Below are 25782 nucleotides of genomic sequence, written 5' to 3' on the forward strand. Positions count from 1 at the left end.
TTTTTAAAACTGCCAATTGCTAAAAGATTGCTTGTTTCCACCTCTATTGAAATTATTCTTCAATTTCACTGCTAAGTTATTTTTCTTTATTCTTCGGCAAGCGGAGGCTGTTTCCTGCTTCTCGGCAGAATCTTGCATTTTCACGCCCTTTTTGGCTGGGGCTTCCCACCCAATGTGGAGGATGGCACTATTTTGTGCACCCCATATTGCTTTTGAATCTCTTACTGCGCTTTCCATAGTCAGTGCTATCTCTAGCACCTTCTTGAAATCCAGATTCACTTCGACAATAATCTTCTCTTAATAGAGTCCTCATTCACTCCACATACTAAATGATCTCTGAGCACGTTGTTCAGAGTTGTACTGAACTCACAATGTTAGCTACTTAAAATTTGCTATGTGGCATGCAATTGTCTCACCCGGGTCTCTATTTTGCAAATTAAACCTGAACCTCTACATCGTGACTGATGGCTTTGGTTGAAAATGACCCTTCACGAGGTCCATGAATTCATCGAAATTCTTCGAATCTGGGGCACTGTGTGCCATCAAACTTCGAATCAGACTGTAGGCTTTACTTCCACAAGCACTTAAGAGGATCGCTCGCCTCTTCTCTTCCCCCATAATCTCGTTCGCTTGAAAAAAAAACGCGAGGCATTCTGTGTAATGAGATCAATCGTCTGTGGCTGGTTCAAAAGGATAAATTCTCCCAAATTGTGGCATTTTGAGAGGGGATAATTTTTTCAATTCTAACGTACCTTGCTACTTACAATCACTAGGCGCGGTACAATTCAGATTTCTTTCCAACTTGATTTCTTCTAAAATACTATTTTACCCTTATCGCCAGTTTGTTGCAAGGATGGCCGAGTTGCTACTATTGTTGATAGAGTTGATCTGCAGACACTTCTTGGTTGGAAACATTAAGTTTATTTACAACATACTCAGCAGCAACTACACACATGCTTTCAACTCCAACTCTATTTCTACAGTATCTGCTGAGGTAGTCTGTGCTATTCTCCTATTGGTTACTACAGATCATGTAATCTTACTTAACAAGTATTATCCTTAAAGGTACATTACACACTAAATAATACCATAATTACTCCACACCCCTTTGTATCCTAGCCTCTTAAGACAAATGCCAACATTCCATTAGCCTTTTATCATATTTTTGTACCTGTCCATTAGTTTTTAGTGATTTATATACTTGGACCCCTAAATCTCACTGTTCATCCACAGTCCTAGCTTCTCACCATATATAAGGTGCTCCGATCTAACTTCCTTAGGTCCAAAGCGATGACCTCATATTTTCCCACATTGAAATCCATCTGTCACAGTTTTTCTCAAACTATCGACGTCCCTTTGCAACTTTCTGCTCTCATCTACGCGATATCGTGTATGACATGATATAATGATTTGCTGCTTGTAAAAAAAATCCTCTGATTTACCTAATAAGATTTTCCCTTCCTAACCTATACCACATGGACTGCAGTGGTTCAAGAAGGCGGCTCATCACCACCTTCTCAGGGGCAGTTAGGGATGGGCAATAAATGCTGGCCCAACCACATCCTGTGAACTAATATAGAAAAAGATTAAAAATAGTCAAATCTCCAGGGCCTATTGGGTTCTACTCCAGGGTATTAAAAGAAGCAGGTGAGGAAATTGCCGATGTGTCAGTCAAGTTAGATAACCGGCTCTCTATCCCTTCATCCTAGTCATTTATAAGTATAGTGAGAAGCTTAGGTTCCAGTACAGATTCCTTAGAAATGCAACTAGTCACATCGTGGCAATTCAAGTACATAGCCATTATGTTTATTCGCTGGCTCCTACCTCCTAACCAATTACCCAACCAAGCTAATAAGTTGCCTTCAATTGCATTCACTCTCATGACTGTTAAGATTCTCTTACGTGGAATTTTGCTGACTGCCGCCTGGAAGTCCATATAACAACCATAGACACTTCCTTATCCACCATATTAGTTAACTCAGAAAACTCAACTAGATTCATTAGACATGACTTACCCTTTACAAATTCATGCTGACTCTTTATGATCAGCTTATATTTGTCCAAATGCTCAGTCACTCTATGCTTAATAACAGATTCTAGAAACTTCTTTGCAACTTTTGTTAGACTAATAGGCCTATAATTTCCTAGTTTACCTCTCTTACCCTTCTGAAATAATGAACCGATACTTTTCCAATCCAAGGGGACAATTCCTAATCGAGAATTTTAGAAGACTATGATTGACCATCAGCAATTTCCTCACTTACTCCTTTTAATTCCCTGGGATGGAATCCAATAGACCCTGGAGATTTGACTATCTTTAATTTTTTTTATTCTTTCACAGGATGTGGGCTTCGCTGACTAGGCCTGCATTTATTGCCCATCCTTGATTGCCCTTGAGAAGGTGGTGGTGAGCCGCCGTCTTGAGCTGCTGCAGTCCATGTAGTGTAGGTACACCCACAGTGCTGTTAGGAAGGGAAAACTTCATTAGGTAAATCAGGATTTTTTTTGACAAGCAGTGTATCATTATATCATGTCACTCACAATATTATTCTGCTGGCAAGGTGGAACTATCTCTGATCTTACATATCCCAGGTAACATGATACAATTGCTGTAACTAAATGTTCTGAGATTCATTAGAACCTAACTACTGTGAGGTAGATCCTGCGATCAACCACAGGTGAATTCCTGGGAAGATTTCTCTGTAGATTGGCAACTGCTTATAAGTCTCTAGCTTCATCAGTAAAAGGCAATAGGAATTGTGTATTTCATTTTGTATTTTCTTAAGTAGCACAAAAATGTCTAAGTGTGATAAAGCATATTGGATAAGTCTCTAATCTTTTGTGAAAATGTTAATAGATGCCTTCCTGTAGCACTGCTAACAATAAATTGGATGAAACACTATTATATAATTACAGGCGTGTGGTGTTTAAGGTCAGAACATCTAGCCGATAAAAGTAAACATAGGGCGGAATTTTGCCCTTGGCGTGCAGGCTCGGTGGGGGCTGTCGAGAAGCCAGCCGCCACCCGCAATCAGGCCCAGAAGGCAATTTCACGCTGGTGGGCCAATTAAGGCCCACCCAGCATGAAACGCGAGCGGCAGTGCTGAGCACTGCCTGTGCAAGCTGGGGGAGGAGGATGAGCGCAAACTTCGCGCAGGCGCGCAAGTACACACTACATAATCTCCCTGAGGCAGCTCTCTGCCTCAGGAAGATGAACTGATTTTTTTTTTTAATTAAAGATTTTATAAATGTTATGAATGTTATGACTCTGTCACATGATCAGGGACATGTTATTAATGAAAAAATAAAGTTTTTATTTGATTTTTATTTGCTTTTGGAAGCCTCATCCCAACTGTAGATGAGGTTTCCAAAAAGTGCAAAGGCCATTTGGCCTTCACCTGCCCACCAACCGTAAAGTTGGATAGACAGCGAAAAATCTATTTAAATTAACTTTTTAATGGCCTAAATAGGCCTTTTAATAGGCGGAGATGCGCTGCTGACTCCAGCGTGTGCCCACCAACCGAAATATCACATGTCATTTTATGCTCGGTCTTGCTGGACACGCGCCCGCCTGCCAAGCTAAAAATTTTACCCATAGTCTGTGGTAATTTGAATTTTAACGCTTTGGTCAGAAAATATTGCAAATTGGAATGTGCAGGCAGGATCAGGTTGTAGCTCAAAAACACTTAATTTGTGAGGTTGTTTTGTACCTCCGCTGTCTGCATGCTGAAAAACCACCTTTAATATATACCCAGATCTCCTGTACCATATAAATTTAATTCATTACAGGCAGTGCTGTTTGACATGAACAGGTGTTGTTATGCTGTGTTATCAGGAAAGTGATTTACCAAATACTGCATTTAGTGTGAGCTTAATTTTTATTAATTCTTTCTCGATTGACAAAGTTCCTGCATGTTACACATATTGCACATTATATATTTTTCAATTCATTCCTGGGGCATGCCTTTTGTTGGCATTTATTATATTAGAGTTGCACTGAGAAGATGATGGCGGATCTTCTCGAAGGTTCTTCCCTTCTACAACTGGGTCTCATTCCGGTGGGTGTCGAGAGAGCTTCAAAAATTTGTTTCCTTTTCCTACCGCTACAAAAATTCTAACTTTAATCAGTTTTAATCCAATTCAACAGTGGAGGGTACAAAAAGCTACAGCACAATTACCCAAAATTTGCTTCTCAGTTGGGCAGTCTCCATTCAGGTCAGCCAATGTGGGAGAGTGAGTGCTGTTTAATATTACAGGGCACTTTGAGGCAAAGTAAAGGGAACTCTTTCTTGTATCTGACTTGTGCATTATTCACACAAGAATGCTTGGCGCTGATGCTGTTGCCTGTTCCATCTCTCAAACTGACATTTCCCATCTTGAGGTCAAAAACAAATTGAAGTATGTTTCCTTCTGCTGATCTGTAATTTTAGGCTTTCCTTGCTGTAGGTAATAAACAAAAAATGCTGCAAAAACTGAAGTGTTTATCATGTGTGAAGGCGAGTTGCACTTAAAAATGTGTACGCCGTCACACAGTAGTGATGGATCTCAAAAATCTGCTGATTAATGCACTCATACATAAGCATATGCATCCTTTGGCACGAAGGTCTGTTCTGATATTTCTTAAGTGTATCGAAGTGTTTTACATATTTCCTTCCAGGTTAGAAAGGAATGTGACTTGCAGACTTGTATTCGAGTGAAAGTTTATTTTTTTATTTGCATGTTTGGATATAATTATTTAGCCGGTTACCCATAATTACTGAATTAAAATCCCTGATATTAATAGGGGTGCATGGGAGCTCGGAAGTGGGCGATAAACCTGGCAAGGTTGGGCATGTGGAGACCCTTGCAATTTTAATGGCACAGCCTTCTTTAAATAAATAAATAAATACAGATTCACACCAGACACCTGGCCAGATTAACAGTCTGGCCAGCAGTCAAGGGCAGGAGTTTGTGGCAGAAGGTCATAGACAGAGATCTGTGGGGTAGTTAGTGGGGGTGGAGGTCAATCTTATCTGAGGTAAAGATGGTAGCCAGGTGCAAAACAAGCCCAAGGCCTCCTGTGAAGCCTGGAGGAGCACTGTTGTCCCTTCTGACGTACAAAGAAATTTCAAAAATAAGTGCAAAGCGTACCTTCGGGCCTCCCCTGGCCCAGGATCTGGCTCCCTGCACCTTTTGCCTGATGGACAAGCTGAGACTAATCGCCCTGCTCAGGCCTTGGGTTGATATTGCAAATGGAATCATGGTAACATATTGAACCCAAGCTGCATATCCCAAATAGAACCTTGATTTCAATAGCTAAATGTAAAAATATGTTTTGTTATTTGTATTTTATGTTGCTACCAGCCTAGCACTTACCCTTTCCTTATCTAGAAAAAATTGTAGATACAGAGGACTTGATTTTCTTTGGTGTTGCTAATCCAGTGGAAGCGTGGTGGAGTGGGTTTTGTGTTTTCCCTGGATTGGCTAATTTACTTACTGTGTCGATGGGCCTCTCAATGATCTGTCCGGCTGCACCAGAGCAGGTGTGGGGGGCGGTGGTTGTTATATCACTATTTTAGGCCTCAGTTACTGCAGATTTTTTACCTGGATAAACTCAGGCATGACTACAGGAACATTTATTCAATAGGGCCCAGCTACCTTCACATCCCCAAAGTCCCTAGGCTCATCGTCTGTGTGGGAACCACACATTCCATTACAGTCCGTGCTTTAAAATTGGAGCCAGTATCTGCATCATTTTCTCCATTCCTGTACAAACCTGCCTCTTTCATTTGTTAGCAACCTTACTCCCACCTTCATTGCTGTTTTATTACTAATGTGTATTTTTTTTATTTATTGCTTTATTTTATAGCTTTAATTTTTGGGTTTTTTTGCAGTTATTTGCTTTTTGTAACTTTCCTATTCATATTTTTCATAACTTTTTTATCTTCTGCCCTGCAGGCACTAAATATATATACATTTTTTTATTTCAAATTTTATCTAATCTCCCATTTCTTCCATGGAAGTCTAGTTTTTGATTTACCCTCTTTTCCCCTTATTTGAAGATGTGATATTTTCTCTTTTCATTTCCTGTTTAAATAGCATGCAAACAAGACAGACAGAAATACACCATTTAATCCATCGAGCCTGTTCCATATCATCATGGTGAGCTTAGCCATGCCCCTCATTTATCATCAACCGCCTAATCTCTTGGTAGAGGTAGAATAAAGTCAGAAAAATAAACGTAGGCCAATTCAGGGAAAAAAATGTGAAATTCTTCTCTGACTCTCAAAAGAATCAAACGTTCCACGAAACTACAATAAGAAGACACATCTCCCAGTGCCCCACTTGCCATGTGCATGCCTTGATAACAGCCACAGTTAGGAAATAGTCCAACTCCCTTGTGAACACTTAAAGTAAACCTGCGTGGGTCTGCAATTTGTTCCAAAGATTAACAACCCTATGAAAAGAGAAACCTCCTGATATTAAGCCTATCTTTACATTTGCGTAACTTATATGCATGACCATTGGTCCTCCCTACCTATGTAATTAAACTAGCCTATAAACCTGAACCAAGTCTAATTACCTTCATTACCTTAAAGGCCTCAATCAAATCTCCTCAAAGTCTGTGCTTTTCTAGAGTAAAAAGGCACAGTCATCTAATCTGATTGTGGAAATTCATATTGCTGATCTACAATTCATCTGCCACTTCTTTCTTCCAGCTCACCAGGGGAAGGCCCCCTTTTATCTTGCTATGTTTTATTCCTTTTCAGTCGAGCACCTCTTCCTTCAACCTTTCTTTTTCCTGTTAATATAGTTAGCCTAATTTACGTTGTGCTCCACTTTTAAACCTCTTTAGGACTTTCAAGTATTCTCCCTAGATTATGCTTTCCTCAGCTTCGTCCAGTCATATGTTGCTTAAGAACATAAGAAATAGGAACAGGAGTAGGCCATTCAGCCCCTCAAGCCTGCTCCGCCATTCAATAAGATCATGGCTGATCTGCCCCAGGCCTCAACTCCTCTTTCGTGCCAGCTCCTCATAGGCCTCAACTCCCTGATATTTCAAAAATCTATCTACCTCCTCTTTAAATACTTTCAGTGATCCAGCCTCCAGAACTCTCTGGGGTAGAGAATTCCAGACATTCACTACCCTCTGAGAGAAGAAATTCTTTCGCATCTCAGTTTTATCTTTTCATCAGAAAGAGCGCACTGATCTCCCTGAGGCTAAGTGCAGCCTCAGGGAGATCGGCTTCAAATTAAAATTTGCAATAAAAATGATAGGAAAATTTCCCTGACATGTCTCCTCATGTGACATTATCACATGAGTTGGGACATGTCCATAACTTTAACTGAAACCTTTATTAAAAATTTAAATACCTCATGAAACCTCATCCCGTGGATGAGGTTTCATGCTTTTTCTGAAGCCCGCCAGGGATCCTGGCCTGCCCGCCAACCTTAAGGTTGGACGGACAGGTCCATTACTGATTTTAATTAGTGTCTCAATGGCCTTAATAGGCCGTTGACAGGTTGGCGGGTGCGCAGCTGACTCGGCTGCGTCCCTGCCGAACTGAAAATGGAAATGGCGCGGGGTGACATCGGGAGTTCCATCTGACATCATCCCGCATCATTTTATGTGTTGGTGAGCGGGCCCTGCCCCTGCTCGCCAACCGGAAGATCCTGCCCTTTAAAAACCTGGCCTAACTCCATGAGAATTGTGGAGCAGTAGGACAATTCTATTGCCACAATGGAGCCGGCCAGGCCAGGAGTGCTGGATGTGGGCTTTTGACAGCCCATATACTTTAAAGGCACTGCTGAAAATTAGACAGCCCAGGAGTGGGATCGGGAATCCTAGAATTGGGACCCGCCTGCTATTTTTAAAATGCTCACTTTTAGTAGCTGTACATTAGCATTTAGTGACTTGTGGACATGTGCGCCAAATCCTGTTGCTCCTCCACAGTTCTTAGTCTCTTGCCATGAAGAAAATATTTGATCTTGTCTTTCCCAGATTCAAAGTGAAGACCTCAGACTTCCCTACATAGAACATCATCTGCCATAGTTTCGCTCACTCATTAGTCTCTCTATATAGTTGTAACTTGCTGCTCTTATTTACACAACTTACTAAGTCTCGTAACTTAGTGCCACCTGCAAACCTGGACCTGTAACTCTCTATTCCTTTAATCAAATCACTAATACATATCCGAGTACAGATCCCTGGAGAACATCCCTCATCACATCCTACCAATCAATGGATGTTCCTTTTATCCCTATGCTCTCTTCTTCTCCCTCCTAACCAATTGCCTACCTCTATACCAAGGTTATAGAATCATGTAATCTTTTCAGTGCAGAAGGAGGCATTCGGCCCATCGAGTCTGCACTGGCTCTCTGAAAGAGCATTCTACCTAGTCCCACTCCCCTGCCTTATCCCTGTAACCTTACACATTCTTTCCTTTCGGATAGCAATCCAATTCCCTTTTGAATACCTCGATCGAACCTGCCCCCGCCACTCTCTCAGGAAGTTGGTTCCAGACTCCACCCACTCTCTGGGTGAAAATGCTTTTCTCCACATCGCTTTTATTCCTTTTGCCAATTATTTGGATCTGTACCCTCTAGTTCTTGATGCTCTCTTGAGTGTGAACAGTTTCTCACTATTTACCCTGTCCTCTTTCTCATAAACACACTCTCTCTCTTTCTCACACACACTCTCTTTCTCACACACCCATTCTCTCTCTTTCTCACACACCCACTCTTTCTCACACATCCACTCTCTCTTTCTCACAAACATACTCTCTTTCTCATACACACACTCTTTCTCACACACACACACTTTCTCACACACACTGGGCAGAATTGGGGGAAGTTGATGGGTGGGCGCGAGCGGGTGCGCTTCTGATCGGCGGCCCCGATCAGAGGCATGCGCCATTTTACATGGGCGGGCCAATTTCGTGCACATGCACACGAAAGAGCGCACTCCTCTCCCTGAGGCTAAGTGCAGCCTCAGGGAGATCGCCTCTACTTTCAAAAATATTAAAAATAGAAAAAAAAATTCCCTTACATGTCCCCTCATGTGACAATGTCACATGAGTTGGACATGTTCATAATTTCCAAAACAACTTTATTACAATTTTTAAAACCTTACATGAAACCTCATCCCGCCGGTGGATGAGGTTTCATGTTTTCTCTAGCTGCCGCCGGGGCTCCTGGCTTGCCCGCCAACCTTAAGGTTGAACAGGCAGGTCCACTAATTACTGTAATTGATCTGTCAATGGCCTCAAGTGGCCATTGACAGGTTGGCGGGGCGCAGCTGATTTTGCTGCACCCCCGCCTTCCTGAAAGTTTAGATGGGGTTTAGATGTCATTTTACGCATTGGCGAACGGGCCTTACCCCAACTTGCCGATGGTAAAATCCTGCCCACTCTCTTTCTCACACACACTAAGCAGAATCCCGCCCTTTGGGCTCAGCAGGGGCAGGCAGGGCAATCAGGAAGCTGACCGCCGCCCATGATCGGGACCAGACTGTGATTTCACCCTGAACACTGCCTATGTGGCGGGGGGTGCGGGGGTGTGGCGGGGGGAGCGAGCAGGCCAAGTGCGAACTTCGTAGGAGTGCTGCATAATCTCCCTGAGGCACGGAGCTGCCTCAGGGATATGAAGCGTTTTTAAAATCTGAAATGAAGAAAATAAAAATGTAATAAAACATGTCCTCTCATGTGACTCTGTCACATGAGCAGGGACGTTAGTAATTCAATTTTAAAACTTTTATTTTATTATTATTTGCTTTTGGAAACCTCATCCTGCCTGTGGATGAGGTTTCCAAAAAAACGTAAAGGCCGCTTGTCCTTTTTGCCTACCTGCCAACTGTTAGGTTGGAGAGACAGTGAAAAATTTAATTTAATTGATTATTTAAGGGCCTTAACGGGCCTTTTAATTGTCGGCACGCGCGCTGCTGGCTCTGGCGCGTGCCAGCCGACCGAACTATCGTGCGACTGTGCGTTGACGACGACACGTTCGGCCGACGTCAATGCGCGTCATTTCACGCTTGAGCAGGTGGGGTGCGTGTCCACCCGCCGAGCAAAAATTTCTGCTCACTCTCTCTCTTTCTCACACACATTCTCTCTCCTCACACACACACTCTCTCTCTTTCTCACACACACACTTTCTCTCTTTCTCACACACACGTTCTCTCTCTTTCTCTGTCACTCTCCCTCTCTCTCACACAGACTCTCTCTCTCTCACACACTCAGTCTCATACACTCACCGGTGATGAGTCTCGTTACCACCCAACCCCCTCCCTCCACCCTGCCATCATTTCCCCCAGGCCTCGCAGTGTCTCTGACCGAGGCCCGGCAACCAGCGTCTCTCTCCCCCAGGCCCTGCAGCCAACATCTCTCTCCTCCGGGCCCTGCAGCGTCTCTCTCCCCGGGTCCCACAGCCAGGGTCTCTCTCCCCCAGGCCCTATAATGTCTCTCTCCCCCAGGGCCCCACAGCCAGCTTCTCTTTCCCACCCCCGGGCCCTGCAGCATCTCTCTCCTCCAGACCCTGCAGCGTTTCTCTCCCCTGGGCCCAGCAACCAGCGTCTCTCTCCCCCAGGCCCTATAGTGTCTCTCTCCCCCCCTAGCCCCACAGCCAGCATATCTCTTCCCTGGGCCCCACAGCCAGCATCTCTCTTCCCCTGGGCCCTGCAGCCAACGTCTCTCTCCCCTAGGCCCCGCAGCCAACATCTCTCTCCTCTGGGCCATGCAGCGTCTATCTCCCCCAGGCCCCGCAGCCAGCGTCTCCCTCCCCTGCACCCTGCAGTCAGTTTCTGTCTCTCTTTTTTAGTGATAGTTATTCTGGTAATTGATACCAAATAACAAGATATCCTGTTATTAATAGCATGGGGCTTGAACAGGCTTTAAGCTTTGCTGCCTTAATTTTGAAAAACTCATGTTCATTTCTATGGTTCTTATGATTTTTTAAGATTGTTACAAAATGAGAATTTGAGATTGCAGTCCATTTTCAGAATTTAAACAAGACTGGAATCAGTTCAGTAACTTTAACAACAAATTAGAATAGCAATGCTACTAAACAGTTCTGTTTTGTTGTGGAGCCACTTGTAATGTTTGGATTCTAATAAATGCCATGTGTTGGACAGGTCATTTCATGTGTAGGTGATTCTGGTTTAGAAGCCAATCATCAGGAAACTTTCTAAAATGTATTCTTATGCAACACAAAATCAATATCTGCTAATGTCAGCAAACTTCAATATTAAAAAAACAAGTATTTATAAAGCAGGTTATTCCACTGAAATGTCTCAAAGCACTTTACACAATTATTTACTTTGGAAACTTGGGGATAAATTGAACCTCACCACACTTATTTTTCTTTAGGGAAATAAAGATCACAGGGAGACAAATTTTGGACTGCACTCTCTCATGGCCTATCTTCCCAGGAGGTACATTGGTTGCGAAAGTGGAAGTTTACCATCCTTCCCCAGTAGGCCAGCTTGACATCAAAGCTAACCCAATTTCTAAAGACTCTAACTGGCAAAGTGCAGTGGGTTGTCTGATAGTGGCTGATAGAAAGATTAATCTTTAAAATCAACATCATCTTATTTGTACACGAAATGTAAGTCCGTTTGATCCACTTAAAAAAGCAAGGCAATGCATCACAAAATACTTTTTTTTTGAGTTGCGTCATCTTGGTTAAATTTTCCTTACAGTTCACTGTATTAACATGACTTAAAATGGATCAGGTTCTCCAGTTTCAAAACAATTTAATACACAAGCATGGTTCTTAAATGCATATCACTCTAGTTTTATTATATATATATATAATATAAAATATAATATATATATAAAATCTATGTATATATATGTGTGTGTGTGTACATGTATGTTTCAACACATAAAATTGTTTCATGTAGACATCACAAGATATCCCCACTGCATTCACTTCCCCATACCACACAAAATATAAATTCCAAGTTCGTTGTGCTTTCAGCAAGTATTTTAATGAAGGCTAAATAAATTTAAAATTCAATTTTTCTTTTGATAATTTAGATGAGAACTGACATTTGGTTGGTTAGCTAGATTTATTTGGTGTTTAAGACTGTGAAATTTGATAACCCCCAAAAAAGGGCGTGTGGATGTCAGTGCGCAATTAACTCACACCAGTTCCTTCTGATGCAGGTGGCATGCAAACTTTGTGCTATCTGCTAATTTAAAACACTAAAGCATGCAGACAGCTATGAAGTGGGCACAGGCCTGAGCATGGTACACTAAATTATAGGATGCTAATCTGAGTTAAAGCTAGCCTGCATCACTTAAAGGGGACAGGCATTTTGCCTGGAGCAGATGCTGGAAGTCAGTCTAAAAGTGATTTTGATTTGGAAAAGATGCAAGTGCTCCCAAGATTTTCTGACACTGGTCTGCAGGCCTTGGTCAAGGAGTGGAGAACAGGGAAAATGTGCTATCAAGCGGCACTGGCTTAGCAATAACCTGCTCACTGATGCTCAGTTTGGGTTCCGTCAGGGTCACTCAGCTCCTGACCTCATTACAGCCTTGGTTCAAACATGGACAAAAGAGGTGAGGTGAGAGTGACTGCTCTTGACATCAAGGTGGCATTTGACCAAGTGTGGCATCAAGGAGCCCTAGAAAAACTGGACACAATGGCCAGTTTTTTCCCGTCGGCGATTTGGGGGCGGGGCCCGCTTGCCGACCTGAAAATGACGTGGGATGACGTCAGGAGGAACCCCCAACGTCATCCCAGTCCATTTAAATTTTCAGGAAGGCGGGCGGACAGCGAAATCAGCTGTCCGCCCGCCGACCTGTCAATGGCCAATTAAGGCCATTGACAGGCTAATTAAGATTGTTAAAGACCCTGCCTGTCCACCCTTAAGGCTGGCGGGCAGGCCAGGAGCCCCAGCGGGCTCCTGATTATACATGAAACCTCATCCACTGGCGTGATGAGGTTTCATGTCCGTTTTTAAAAAGTTTCATAAAGTTTATGTGTTTCTTATTAACATGTCCCATCTCGTGTGACATAGTCACATGAGGGGGACATGTTAATAATTTTAATATTTTTCTATTTTTGGAGTTTTTTTACCTGTTAGTAATCTCCCTGAGACAGCACTTGGTCTCAGGGAGCAGTGCGCATGCACGCGAAAGAGTGCACTTTGACAGATGGGGAATCCCTCCCCCTCCGCCCACTCAAAATGGCGGAGGGCCCCATTTCGGCGGCGGAGTTCGGCTGCCCGCCCGCCGCCGTGCCGGTGGGGCCCACCCACCCACCAAGGGCAAAATTCTGCTCAATGGGATTGCGGGGAAAACTCTCCACTGGTTGGAGTCATACCTAGCACAAAGGAAGATGGTTGTGGTTGTTGGAGTTCAGTCATCTCAGTTCCAGGACATCATTGCAGGAGTTCCTCAGGGTAGTGTCCTTGGCCTAACCATCTTCAGCTGCTTCATCAATGACCTTCCTTCCATCATGAGGTCAGAAGTGGGGATGTTCATTGATGATTGCACGATGTTCAGCACCATTTACGACTCCTCAGGTACTGAAGCAGTACAAATCCATATGCTGCAAGACCTGGATAACATCCAGGCTTGGGCTGACAAGTGCCAAGTAACATTCACGCCACACAAGTGCCAAGCAATAACCATCTCCAACAAGAGAGAATCTAACCATCGCCCCTTGACATTCAATGGCATTACCATCGCTGAATCCCCCACTATCAACATCCTGGGGATTACCATTGACCAGAAACTAAACTGGACTAGCCATATAAATCCTCTGGCTACAAGAGCAGGTCAAAGGCTAAGAATCCTGTAGTGAGTAACTCACCTCCAGATTCCCCAAAGCCTGTCCACAATCTATAAGGCACAAGTCAGGAGTGTGATGGAATACTCTCCATTTGCCTGGATGAGTGCAGCTCCAACAACATTCAAAAAGCTTGACACCATCCAGGACAAAGCAACCCGCATGATTGGCACCCCATCCACAAACATTCACTCCCTCCATCACAGATGCACAGTAGCAGCAGTGTATACCATCTACAAGATGCACTGTAGGAACTTACCAAGGCTCCTTATACAGCACCTTCCAAACCCACCACCACTACCTCCTAGAAGGACAAGAGCAGCAGACTTATGGAAACATCACCACTTGCAAGTTTCCCTCCAAGTCACTCACCATCCTGCCTTGGAAATATCTCGCCATCACTTCACTGTCACTGGGTCAAAATCCTGGAACTCCCTAACTGCACTGTGGGTGTACATACACCACACTTACTGCAGCAGTTCAAGAAGGCAGCTCACTACCGCCTTCTCAAGGGCAATTAGCGATGGGCAAAAAAAGCTGGCCGAGCCAGTGACACCCGCATCCCTTGAATGAATAAAAAAAAAGCCACGGGGGGCCAGGACTCTGCAAAGGCAGTGGGATCAGATTTCTATGGGAGTCAATGATGAAAACCATGGACCTGAGCTAGATTCTCCAGCCGACGTCATGAACCTGACATCGGGACGATCTGGAGGGCATTAGCCTGTGCATGTCATTAGGGTGCCCACCACCACAACCTTCTCAGTGTTCACTGTCGCATTTAGGATGGTGGGCAGACTCATTAAGTGGGATGCTCAATCAGCAGGCCCACAGCACAGGGGAACCAGCAGCCCGATTGGAAGACATGGGTGCTGCTGAGACAGAAGGCAAAGGCGCATGGGGGCATCCTCGGGCGCCTTGTGCAAGTTTGAAAATGAAGAGACCCACAGCTGGTAGGGCTCCATCATTGGGGCCTGAATCGTCCTGTCAGGAGGCACCACCCAAGAGCTGCTAGGCTCTACATTCAGCAGGGTTGGAGGAGGACAGCTTCCACTGTCACCTACTGTAAAAAGCTCCAAAATAGGGCCTTAATTGTCCTAATTGGCTGCACACCTCCATGCAGTGGGCTGCCCACTTTGTTCCTAGCCTGTCCATGGGAAATTTCCCCAGAGGCAGGAAGGCAGCAGCAAGCCACCCTAACTCAGTTTCCTTCTATTTTCCCAGCTCTCCAACCCCCACCCCTACAACCTCCAAAGCTGTGTCCACAGGGAGGGGAAAATGCAAGGCCCTGGATACAGTGGTGCAAAGTGCCCAATGACCTCATACGAGTGGGCAAAGTCAGTGAATGTATCTCCAAATGTCATATTTCACCAACTGCACCACTAGCCTCACACATTACTCGATGCACACACTCCCCATCATTCAGATATTCAACCACAACTTATAACCAATATTCATAGCTCACAGATTTAGCACTGATGCAAGCTTTACATTCAATTTTGCACACAATGCTAGCCATTCTATAATGACACCCAAGTCATCCAAATACACTCACCACACTTCCTGACCCACTTCTTTCTTTCCTTCAGTACAAGGTAACACATAACTGAAGGCAACAGCACCAAACTTATGGGGTCAGGCATAGATGCATGTCTTTATCCCCATTGAGGAAACAATGCTCGTCATCATTGGAGCAGCCAAGGCTGAGTCCGTGGCGGGGATGAAACCATCAAAGGTGACGGCATGCTCATCCCTAATTTTCTTTCTCACATCCCACTTTTCCCTCATTGCGCAATCTCTTCAGATTTACAAGCTGCACCTCTTGTTTTCCTCCCCTTCCCTCACCACAATGTAACCCTTGTGCCTTTCTCCATTCAGCTAGATAAGAACTGCAATCTGATCAGGCAGTGATGGGAGAGCACGAAGACAGTGATGAGGAAGAAACACCGTCACTCGCTCTCCTATTCACAACCACCAGCTCAAACATTGACATTGTGTGAACTTTAGAGGGTAGCTTACTGGTGGGATTTTTGCATGGTGAGACATTGGGTATGAGTAGCCAGCACCCAGCCACCAGAGTGGACAAGGATAACAGGGTACCAGCCATTGTTTCCTCTAAGCTGCGTGGTTGCATGCCGCACACAAGGTGGCTGCTTTAAATTACTGTGTGTGTGCAGCTGCGCAAAGAGATGGAAAGGGGCTACGCACTTAAAGAAATCACCTGCGTGCTCAAAAGAATTCAAGGAACTATTTGTGCCAGCTCACCAGAGAATGAGGTCACCCAAAAGCTCTGCTGCAGAACACTCAGACGAGGACTTTGATGGGGTGGCAAATAGAAGAAGGTTGGTGGTTATGTACGCTGAAATACTTAGTCTGCCAGAAAGCCTACAGTCAATGACAGGAATAAGAAGGTGTCCCCCACTAAGTTGGCACAGGGTTTTGTGCAAAACTCAGAACCTGTCCTTTCCAGCACAAAGGTAGTGTCCAACTCCATTGGAATTCTTGCGGACCCAACCATGATACAACATTTTAGCTTAGCTTCCAATTCAGAGCAAGCAGAAACTACCCAACACCTCTGTGTGGTGCAGCAGCAGCTCAGACTGCTGCCAGTGTACCTATGGATACCAGTGAGCATGGGGGCTTGCAGGGTCCTATCTATCCTGCAGTTCATTGCTAGGATTGCTGAGGCACCTCCCGCCACACACACACACCCCCCGCCCCCCAAGCCCCAGGGGGAGTGGCAGGACCATGGAACATGAACCTGTTGTCCTCTCTCAGGATAATAGCATTTATCCTGCCACCATTGCCAGTCTGCCAGCGCTCTTGCCACTGACCTTCAATTAGCCAGTCAAGACCGCAGCCACCCATGCTAAAATGGTACTGTTTGAAGCCAGGCCTTCTAAGGCTAGAGATGCCTGAGAAGCCATCAGCAGTCTCCTATACTGAAAATGCTCAGCCTTCCACCAACCATGCTGCAGCCACTGGGGTATTACTGTGTATGAGCACTAAACCAGAGAAACACACAAGAAAGACAGGCATTAAGGGTGGTCAGTGGATGTTTGAAGGCAATATGGCAACATTTGATTTTTTAATTTGGTTTGCAATATTTATTTTGTGGTGCCTTTTATTTTTGCACGTGGCCAAATGGACAGAGTGATGGTCAGTAAGAGAGGAAAGGTGGTGTGTGGGATTGTTAGTGAATGGTGAGTGGGGTTGCATTTATTGGTATTGCAGTCAGGTTAGTCGATCACAGACAGCCTGGCAAGAATGGGGCTGTATTGGTTACCCCCTCCTTTCCTCCTCCTCCTCAGCTGGTCGCCAAACAGATGGTTCCAAAGGCTGTGCCCTCATGACGGCAAGGTTGTGCAGCGTATAGCAGACCACCACGAATCTTGACATGTGTACTGCAGGGCTCCTCCAGAGCGGTCCAGGCAGCGGGAGCTTTGTTTAAGCACCCACATGCAAAAATAAAAGTTTGCTCAATGCCTTTCCATGTGGTTTTTATTATATGCATTCTGCCCAGGAGCACATGGGTTACACATGGAAGCCATGAGCCATGTGGTTAGCGGATAGTGCTTTACACTGTAACCACCCTTTGGTTTGCCATCATGGTTTAAGTGTAAATGGGACAGGGCACTGCCGCAGAATGAAGCTATCATGACTGCTGCCAGGATACCAGGCATGATACTGCATGATAACTTATATGTACCAATATACAAATTTACGTTTAAGGGGCAGGAGGAGGCCATTTGGCCTCTCAAGCCTATTCCGCTATTCGATAAGATCATGGCTGATCTGATTGTGGCCTCAACTCCACTTTCTTGCCTACCCAATAACCTTTGACTTCATTGTCAGTCAAGAATCTATCTACCTATGCCTTAAAAATATTCAATGACCCTGCCTGCACTATTCTCTGGGGAAGAGGGTTCCATAGACTTATGACCCTCTGAGAAAAACATTTTCTCCTCATCATGTCTTAAATGGGAGACCCCTTATTTTTAAACCTAATCTAGTCTCTCCCACAAATGGAAGCATCCCTTCAACATTCATCCCATCAAGTCCCCTCAGGATCTTATATATTTCAATAAGATGCCTTTCATTCTTCTGAACTCCAATAGATACTGACCCAACCTGTCTAACCTTTCCTCATAAGATAGCTCCCCCTCCACCCCAGGAATCCCTTCACTGAACTGCTTCTAATGCAGTTATATCCTTTCTAAGTAAGAAGACCAGAACTGTACACATACTCAAGATGTGGTCTCACCAATGCCCTGTACAACTTTAGCAAAACAACCCTATTTTTATATTCCATTCCCCTTGCAGTAAATGACAGTGTTCCACTTGCCTTCCTATGTGGTCATACACTAGCTGGATGTTGAGGTGTGGAATCCCTTTCAGTTATGGTGCACCCACAAAGCAACGTGCATGCAGTCAGCGGTACCCTGCTCCAAAGGGTAGCCTACAATCCTTGCAAAACCACATGCTCGCTCTGCCTGTTCCTCTCCGATGAGAGAATGAAATGTACTTAGTTCTCTTGGAACACAGAACCTCAGTAAACCCCCCTTCCACAACAGTGGATGGCAAACTGGGAGATGTTGCAAATATCACCTGATCCAGCTTAAAAGGAACCAGGCACAGAAAAGTTCATGGCCATAGTCACCTTCATAGCCACTGGCAATGCTGTCCTTGCCCTGCTCTGAGACTGCAGCAGGTGTCAGATTTCATTGAGGACATCCCTGGTGAAGCAGAAACATTTGACACACTGTTCCTCAGTGAGGATCAGGTCAAAGAATATTGCTCCCTGAACATCCTGGGTGCATATGGCCTCCTCCTGAGAGCCCTTTACCCACTCCTCCTCCTGCTTCTTCCAACAGCTTGTCCTGCTCTGTGTCGCTGCTGCTTATTCGCTCTGTCATGCTGCAGGCCAAGAGAGATGCATTCATGCGTGCAAGCAAGATATGTGTGCAGAATTCTTAATATCAGGACAAGGTCTACTGCACATGACTAACTACTCCCTATAGCCTTCAGCAACTTGAAACAATTCTGGAATCACAGAATTGTTACGGTGCAGAAGGAGGCTATTTGGCCGATTGTTTCTGCACTGGCTCTCTGAATGAGCATCATGACTCAGTGCCATTCTCCTGCCTTTTCCCTGTAACCCTGCACATTGTTGCTATTTAAATAATCATCTAATGCCCTCTTGAATGCCTCGATTGAACCTGCCTCCGCCACACTTCCAGGCAGTGCATTCCAGACCCGAACCACTTGCTGTGTGAAAAAGTTTTTTCTCACATACCATTTGCTTCTTTTACAAATCACTTTAAATCTGTGCCCTCTCATTCACGATCATTTTACGAGAGGGAACAGTTTCTCCCTATCTACTCTGTCTAGACCCCTCATGATTTTGAACACCTCTTTCAAATCTCTTAGTTTTCTCCTCTCCAAGGAGAACAGTCCCAACTTTTCCAATCTATCTTCATAACTGAAGGTTCTCATCTCTGGAACCATTTTCGTAAACCTCTTCTGCACTCTCTCCAATGTGTTCACATCCTCCTTAAAGTGTGGCACCCAGAACTGTACACAGTACTCCAGCTGAGGTCTAACTAGTGTACTATACAATTCAGCATAATTTCCTTGCTCTTGTACTCTATGCCTGTATTAATGAAGTCCAGAATACTGTATGCTTTTATTAACTGCTCTCTCCACCTGTCCTGCCACCTTTAATGATTTATGCACGTATACACCCAGGTCCCCCTGCTCCTGCACACGCTTTAAAGTTGTACCCCTTATTTTATATTGTCTGTCTATGTTCTTCCTATCAAAATGAATCACTTCACACTTCTCTGCATTGAACTTCACCTGCCACCTATCTGCTCACTCTAACAACTTGTGTATGTCGTTTTGAAGTTCTACACCGTCCTCATCACACCAAATACATTGACAAACTCAGCAAGAGCCAGGAGAAATCAACCAGCAACTATTTAAGAGATGCATTCACTGGAGCCTTGAGTTCCAAAATGCCAATATTGGTGTCAGATCAGCATACATGACTATTCTTGCTGCAGTTTGCCTACTCTGCATACTTCTGGCGGACAGTCCTTGTATGCACCAACACTCTCACTAAAATGGTGCCCTTGGGTGTCTAGTACCAGAAGTGTGTGCACAAGCTGTGAATACCATTTGGAGCCAAAATACCACTTGTGTTGCTGAAAAGCCAGATGTTACTGGGTTGTATTTTGTGCAATAATTCTCTGTATGCCCAATGCTACCTGTCCCCAACAGCAGATGCCATAGGCCGACTTCTCTATTGTATGAGTAAAAAAATTTTGATTTTAAACCTTAATGACTATAAACTGAACTCGGGATTGAGTTGTGTGCCTACTGTTTTGTGAGAAGAGAATTTCATTGCTTTCATTTCTTAAATTTTGTTTCGTAAATCTGGAATTTGTTTTGAAGCTGCTAACAGAATTGACAACAAATGCTTTGTCGTTGTGAAAATTGAAGCTAATTAGCAATTTAATGAGCTGTGTGTAATCACATGGCATGCAGCATTAAATGGCTCAATAGCTACGCTTTTCCAATTCACACCTATGGAAGATAAAGTCCAGTTCTCTTGTTGGTGAGGAAATCTTTCCGACATGCCCAATGCAGTTTTTGATTTCTTTCTTGCGTGCACTTCATCTGATGATGACAGCAGTCGACTCAGTGTGCTGCCTGTGCTATAATTTTCTGTGCCATTACATTGTGCTCTGTCAAATGGTTATCCAGCAGCAGGGGAAATGTGTACCCAGCTTGAATACAAAACAGCCTGCTGTATCTTTTAGAACAGCAGCAATGCTTTTCTCTCAATTAACTGTAACAGATTGCATCCAGGAGTAATCCCAAGTCCAGCGATGAAGGTAAACATTTTAACTATTATTGCAGGATCTGGTGATGTGTTTGGTTTTCAATAATTTTGCATTATCACTAGATAGCATGTGTGTCGATGGTGATGATTGCTTTTTTATGTTGATTTGTCACATGTCTCGGAAAAGCCCCAGCTGATCTGTATGGAAAATTTGAATCTATGAAAATGCTGGGGGTACAACCACAATGTGTTAAATGCTTGGCAAGACTGTATTCATCCATAATTAGCGCTGCCTAGGCAGAACTACTTCATGAAGCCATTTAGAAACATGTGAAAAATTGAAGTGTTATTTAGATGCAGCGCGGAATGAAATTTTGATTGGGCTATCTCGGAGTCCTCAGCACATCTTAGCAATGGAATGTCTTCATGGTGATATGATGTGACTAATTTCTTGATGCTGCACAGTTTTGTTCATAACCTGAGGCAGTAGCGTAGTAGCAATTGTACATCATGCGTGGGAGTTATTTTCCAGCGGAGTCTGGGAGTTGTCCCCGAAAAAAGGCTGATGTGTAACACTTTTTATTTAATATGATTTCCAATGTTATTTACCCCATGTGAGAATACATCCCACTAAGCTCGACATAAAAGTAAGATGTATAGATTACCACAAAATATTAGCATATAAATACTTGTTTCTTGACTGTCATAAACCCACTGTACATTTTTGACCATTAAAATTACATTTGGCAATGTTAGCATGATATTGAACATAGGTTGCAACAATTTACTTTGAATAGATTTATACTAAATAGCTGAGTATCCTACAAATGCACTGAGTTGCAGATATTACCAACACTCATTTGACCTTAACATGGATGTTATAATCTAATGGTGTAATGTAAAAAATATCTTAGATTTACAGTAACTGCCAAAGCTTTATTTTTTTCATCTCAAAATGGCTGTACCTATTCCTATGTATTGTGTGATTTACAGTCTTGTGCTTTTGGAACTAGAATCTGGTGATATGTATAAACTATATATCATCATAACTGGGATCAGGAATAAATGAGGATTATATGTAGTTGTGGGGTAGGATGGGGAGAGGTTGTTAGGTGGAGACTTTCCCAGATCTTGCACCAACTGATGAGGCCTCGCATTCAGTGGAAAGCTTCTTGGAAAATCACAATTGCATAGTACACCATTTCCTCCCATCAATGTAGACAGACAATAGCTGACAGTGCATCTACCTAACCTGTGAGGCCCCACTGGTGGAAAGTTCCATCTGGTGTGTATTTACATTTTCATGTTATTGAGGTCTAAGGGCTATATTTAATCCTCACCCATATCCTAGCCTCCAAAAATACACCACTTGCCCCTCTCTGAGGAAGAGTGTCAACAGTTAGCAAGGCACCGTGAAGTCCCTGTACTTTAATTTTACTTACTAATAAAGTCAAATCAAATTATTAGGTTCTTAATCTAAGGGATGCAAATTTGAACATTTGTGTCAGACCACTGACAAATCTGGCTGGACCACATAAAACACTGTCAGCTCCTGCTCTACCTTGTCAAACCTAATCTCCATTCCTGTGATATCAAGATGACTCCCGACTTCCCCACCACAAACCATTTTCAGACTCTCTCCTCTGACCCCTTCACCCTCATCTCCAACCACAAGGTCAAGGAGCTCATGGATTTCTTTGGATGATCTCAATCTTGGTGACAATCAGCTGCCTATGTCACTTCCACTCCCTTCCCCTAGACCACAAAGACAAACTTCCCTTATGATTCCCCCTGCCCTAGCCCTGAACTTGTAACTTTCTCTAGTTTCCCTCCTACCTCCCCTTGAGCCCTCTCTCATCTTGTTCATGAGACCTACACCCTCGAGCCTACTCCCACCAAATTTTTGACCGCCCAAATTCCTTTCCTGATCCCACTGTTAACTGATATTGTTAACAGTTCCTGCTCCCTTCCAAATCTGCCATTATCACCCCTCTTCTCAAAAGGGTGGATCTGGTTATGATTATGGGGAAGGGCCTGTGACCCCGATTGTGGGTGGAGGTTAGACATAAATGGGGAGGGTGGGACTGGTTGCAATCAGCAGGGTAGCTTCGACCAGGGGAGTGGAATCGTCCTCAGTTTTGCACTCAAAAAAAACCTAAATATTTACCCTCCTACAGCCAGGCTAAATATTTACCTTCCTACAACCAGGCTATATATTTACCCTCATACAGCCAGGACAAAAACAATGGGCCTGATTTTGCTGGAGTTCTCCTTTAGTTAACTTGTTCATGCAACTGTTTGCCCAGAAAGTTTCTGTAAGTGTGAACTGATGATGGAAGTTACTGGGCATCTGTCGTGACCAAGCCATACCAGTGAGATTTAAGCATTGGGAAAGAAACATAGGAAGAACTGAGAAAGAGGGTGAATTGAAGGAGAGATTTCAATTGTCAGAGCAAATATAGAAAGAAATAAAGGGAGGGAAACAAAGATTGGGTTAAGAGAGAAGGGGAGAAGGAGACAAAGATATAAGTAAAATCTCCTACAACAATCCACAACCTGAAGAATGAGATTTGTACTTATAACCGTTCACTTTCTGAGCAAAAGAGATTGATTGGCAGTCATTGTCAACTATCATGTTGAAAGAAGGGTTCTTGCACTGTTAATTACAAGATTTAACTTTTGGTGGTGAGTTTAATGGGCAATTAAAGAACTTGTGAGAACTTCTCAAAACTCAAGGGGATATAGTGTCAGCTGTTAGTTTTGCAAAGCTAATGGTGGAGCTATGCAACTCGGCCAGAACCTGTGCCTCTCTTTTGCCGCGAGTTGCTGGCTAATTTGTGCATTAGTAATGGTGTGCAGAGTTCCAACGCTGTTATTTTGGCCCAGGGTTTGTAAACAATTCGCCATTCAGTGAATGCACATCCATATGCTTCTTTAATGTCGATTATCAAATACTGGAAATAGAATGTCCAATTGTATGGTTTAAGATCTTGCTTTTGAGCACATGTCAGAATTTTAACAAGTTGTGCTAAATTTGTGACAGTCTCCGTGGTCACCTATTTTTGTGTACAGTCCAAAGTTTCTTCTGGCCCAGCGATCATTGATCAGAGTTGACGACTTTGACAGATCCTGTTGTTATTATTACAGTCAAGTAGGGAACCTTGATCTGTTTGCCATGCCTTGTGTTGAAATATTTCTTTACAAGCTTCTTATGTAAAAAGGAAAATAAATTGGATAACCCTGAAATATTACATGTTCTAATATGTATCTGTTGCCACATTCATGTCCCTTTGCTGTGAAGAGCTCCGGTCTTGTAATTTTTTTAAAATTCATTCATGGGATGTGGGCATCACTGGATTGGCCAGCATTTATTGCCCATCCCTAATTGCCCCTGGGAGCAATGAAGAAGGTCATGCTTGTAGCTATATAAGCTTTAATGCTGAAGATATAGGTTGCATTCTTAACTGCGCTCAACAACCAACTTGAATTTGTATGCTATGAATGCATTTTTTCACTTGCTGATCTGTGCAAAACTTTGGAAACTATACTCGCCAGGAACAAATTACTATTTTAACATGATTGTGCATGCACGTTGCTACTGTCAACAAAAAGCTAGCACTGTAAATGCGCCATTGCTAGTGTGATCCTTGATTGCAATATTGTCATGTGTCTCAGCTGACTAAAAATCTTTAGATCTGTGGAGAGGGAAGAGGAGTTAATATTTCAAGTCGATGATCTCTTTATCTCTCTCCACGGATGATGCCTGACCTACTGAGTATTTCCAATATACCTTATTTTTATTTCAGTGCGCCATGTTTTACCTTTGTGTCATGATAACTGGTTTTGTGGGTCAGTGCAGCAGTACATTATACTTTCAGACCTCCAACCTACAATGAGAATTTTGCCGGAAACAGTGCAGTGTCATAAACAGAGAGGTGATTTCAACTGCAAAATCACTCTTCCCAAGATTCCAGAATCACTTTTAGATCAACTCATCTCAGATGATCTTTTCTTTCCGTTTTCAGTGCGGATTTGCACAATGTACTACCTTTCCCTCTTATATGCTGCACCAGCCCGTCCCGCTCTCTGTCCAAACATGCCAATTTAGGAACGGTTTGTTTTTAAAGAAACCTGTCTCGGCCCTTGGGAAGCTGACAGCATAAATACAGCCTTAAAGTCCATGTTCATAACTTGAGAACCAGTTGTTATGTCTTCTAACTTAACCTTTGTTCCATCATTTGTTTTACAGCAGAAATCAAAAACAGCACACAAACATGCAATAGTCAATTTAAAAATGTTTGCAGGCAATGCTGTGACTAGGGCTCCCAGAATTTTTGCTGTTCCCTCTTTGGAAATTCATTTCCCATGTACTTTCTAAAGAAACAGCAGTTTTGCATGGGACAGGAGGATTTTATTTTGTCGGCTAACAATATATTTCTTAAGGAAGATAGAAAGCAACTTTAAGGCAGTGCTACGACTATACTATAGAATGAATCTGAACATTAAAGAGCGCTTGATTCACCTCTGTCTCAGTGAGTAGGAAAGCCTGCTTGTTGTTAGTGCACAATATGTGGCACCTCAGTTTGAATTCAGTGAGTTTCGACTTGTTTTTGATGAAAATAAACAAAAGAAAACCCATTTCATATATTGAGAATGTTTTTTAGCAAAGCTCTGTCCTTTTTTTTGTGCTGCAAGTCCACAGTACTTGTCTTGCAAAGAAAGGTTGCATTCATTCGCCAGTGAGCGAATAATTTAATAATTGCACAGAGGAAATACTGCCATGGAATCTTTTACATCTGTCCTTGGTTTAACGCCTCATCTGAAAGATGTCCCCTCCATCAGTGAGTGTGGCATTCCCTTAACTTGGGTTTCTCTGTGCTCAAGTTTCTGGAGGTGGGACTTGCACTCACTGTCTTCTGATTCAGAAGTGAGAATTCTACCAACTGAGCTATAGATGACACCTTATTCACATTTATCATTCAGGTATTGAAACAATACAAAGATACACTTACATGATTGTAGTACCAATCTTAATCTGGAGTCAGGATCTTGCCACTACCTTTTTTGAGTACATTCAGATCTTCGCATTCCACATAGACTCAGCAAATTTAACATCATTGCAAAGCTGAAGCCACTTAATGTCAACGCTAAACTTGTTGTGTAAA

The 25782-nt window shown here is 43.3% G+C and overlaps 1 protein-coding gene across 2 annotated transcripts in view; it reads left to right on the forward strand.

Annotated features, from left to right (window-relative positions):
* abat (4-aminobutyrate aminotransferase) overlaps nucleotides 1–25782 on the forward strand; it is a 204893-nt gene that overhangs the window by 19156 nt on the left and 159955 nt on the right. The window contains exon 1 of one of the 2 annotated variants that reach the window (XM_078558698.1): nucleotides 15487–15505. The exons of the other annotated variant lie outside the window; for it this stretch is intronic. The gene's annotated coding sequence lies outside the window, so the exon portion shown is untranslated. Of the gene's footprint in view, nucleotides 1–15486; nucleotides 15506–25782 lie in introns of those variants that run through there. 2 annotated transcript variants of the gene reach the window in all.

This window comes from Cetorhinus maximus, chromosome 15 (genome assembly GCF_964194155.1).
Source record: "Cetorhinus maximus chromosome 15, sCetMax3.hap1.1, whole genome shotgun sequence".
NCBI lineage: Eukaryota > Metazoa > Chordata > Chondrichthyes > Lamniformes > Cetorhinidae > Cetorhinus > Cetorhinus maximus.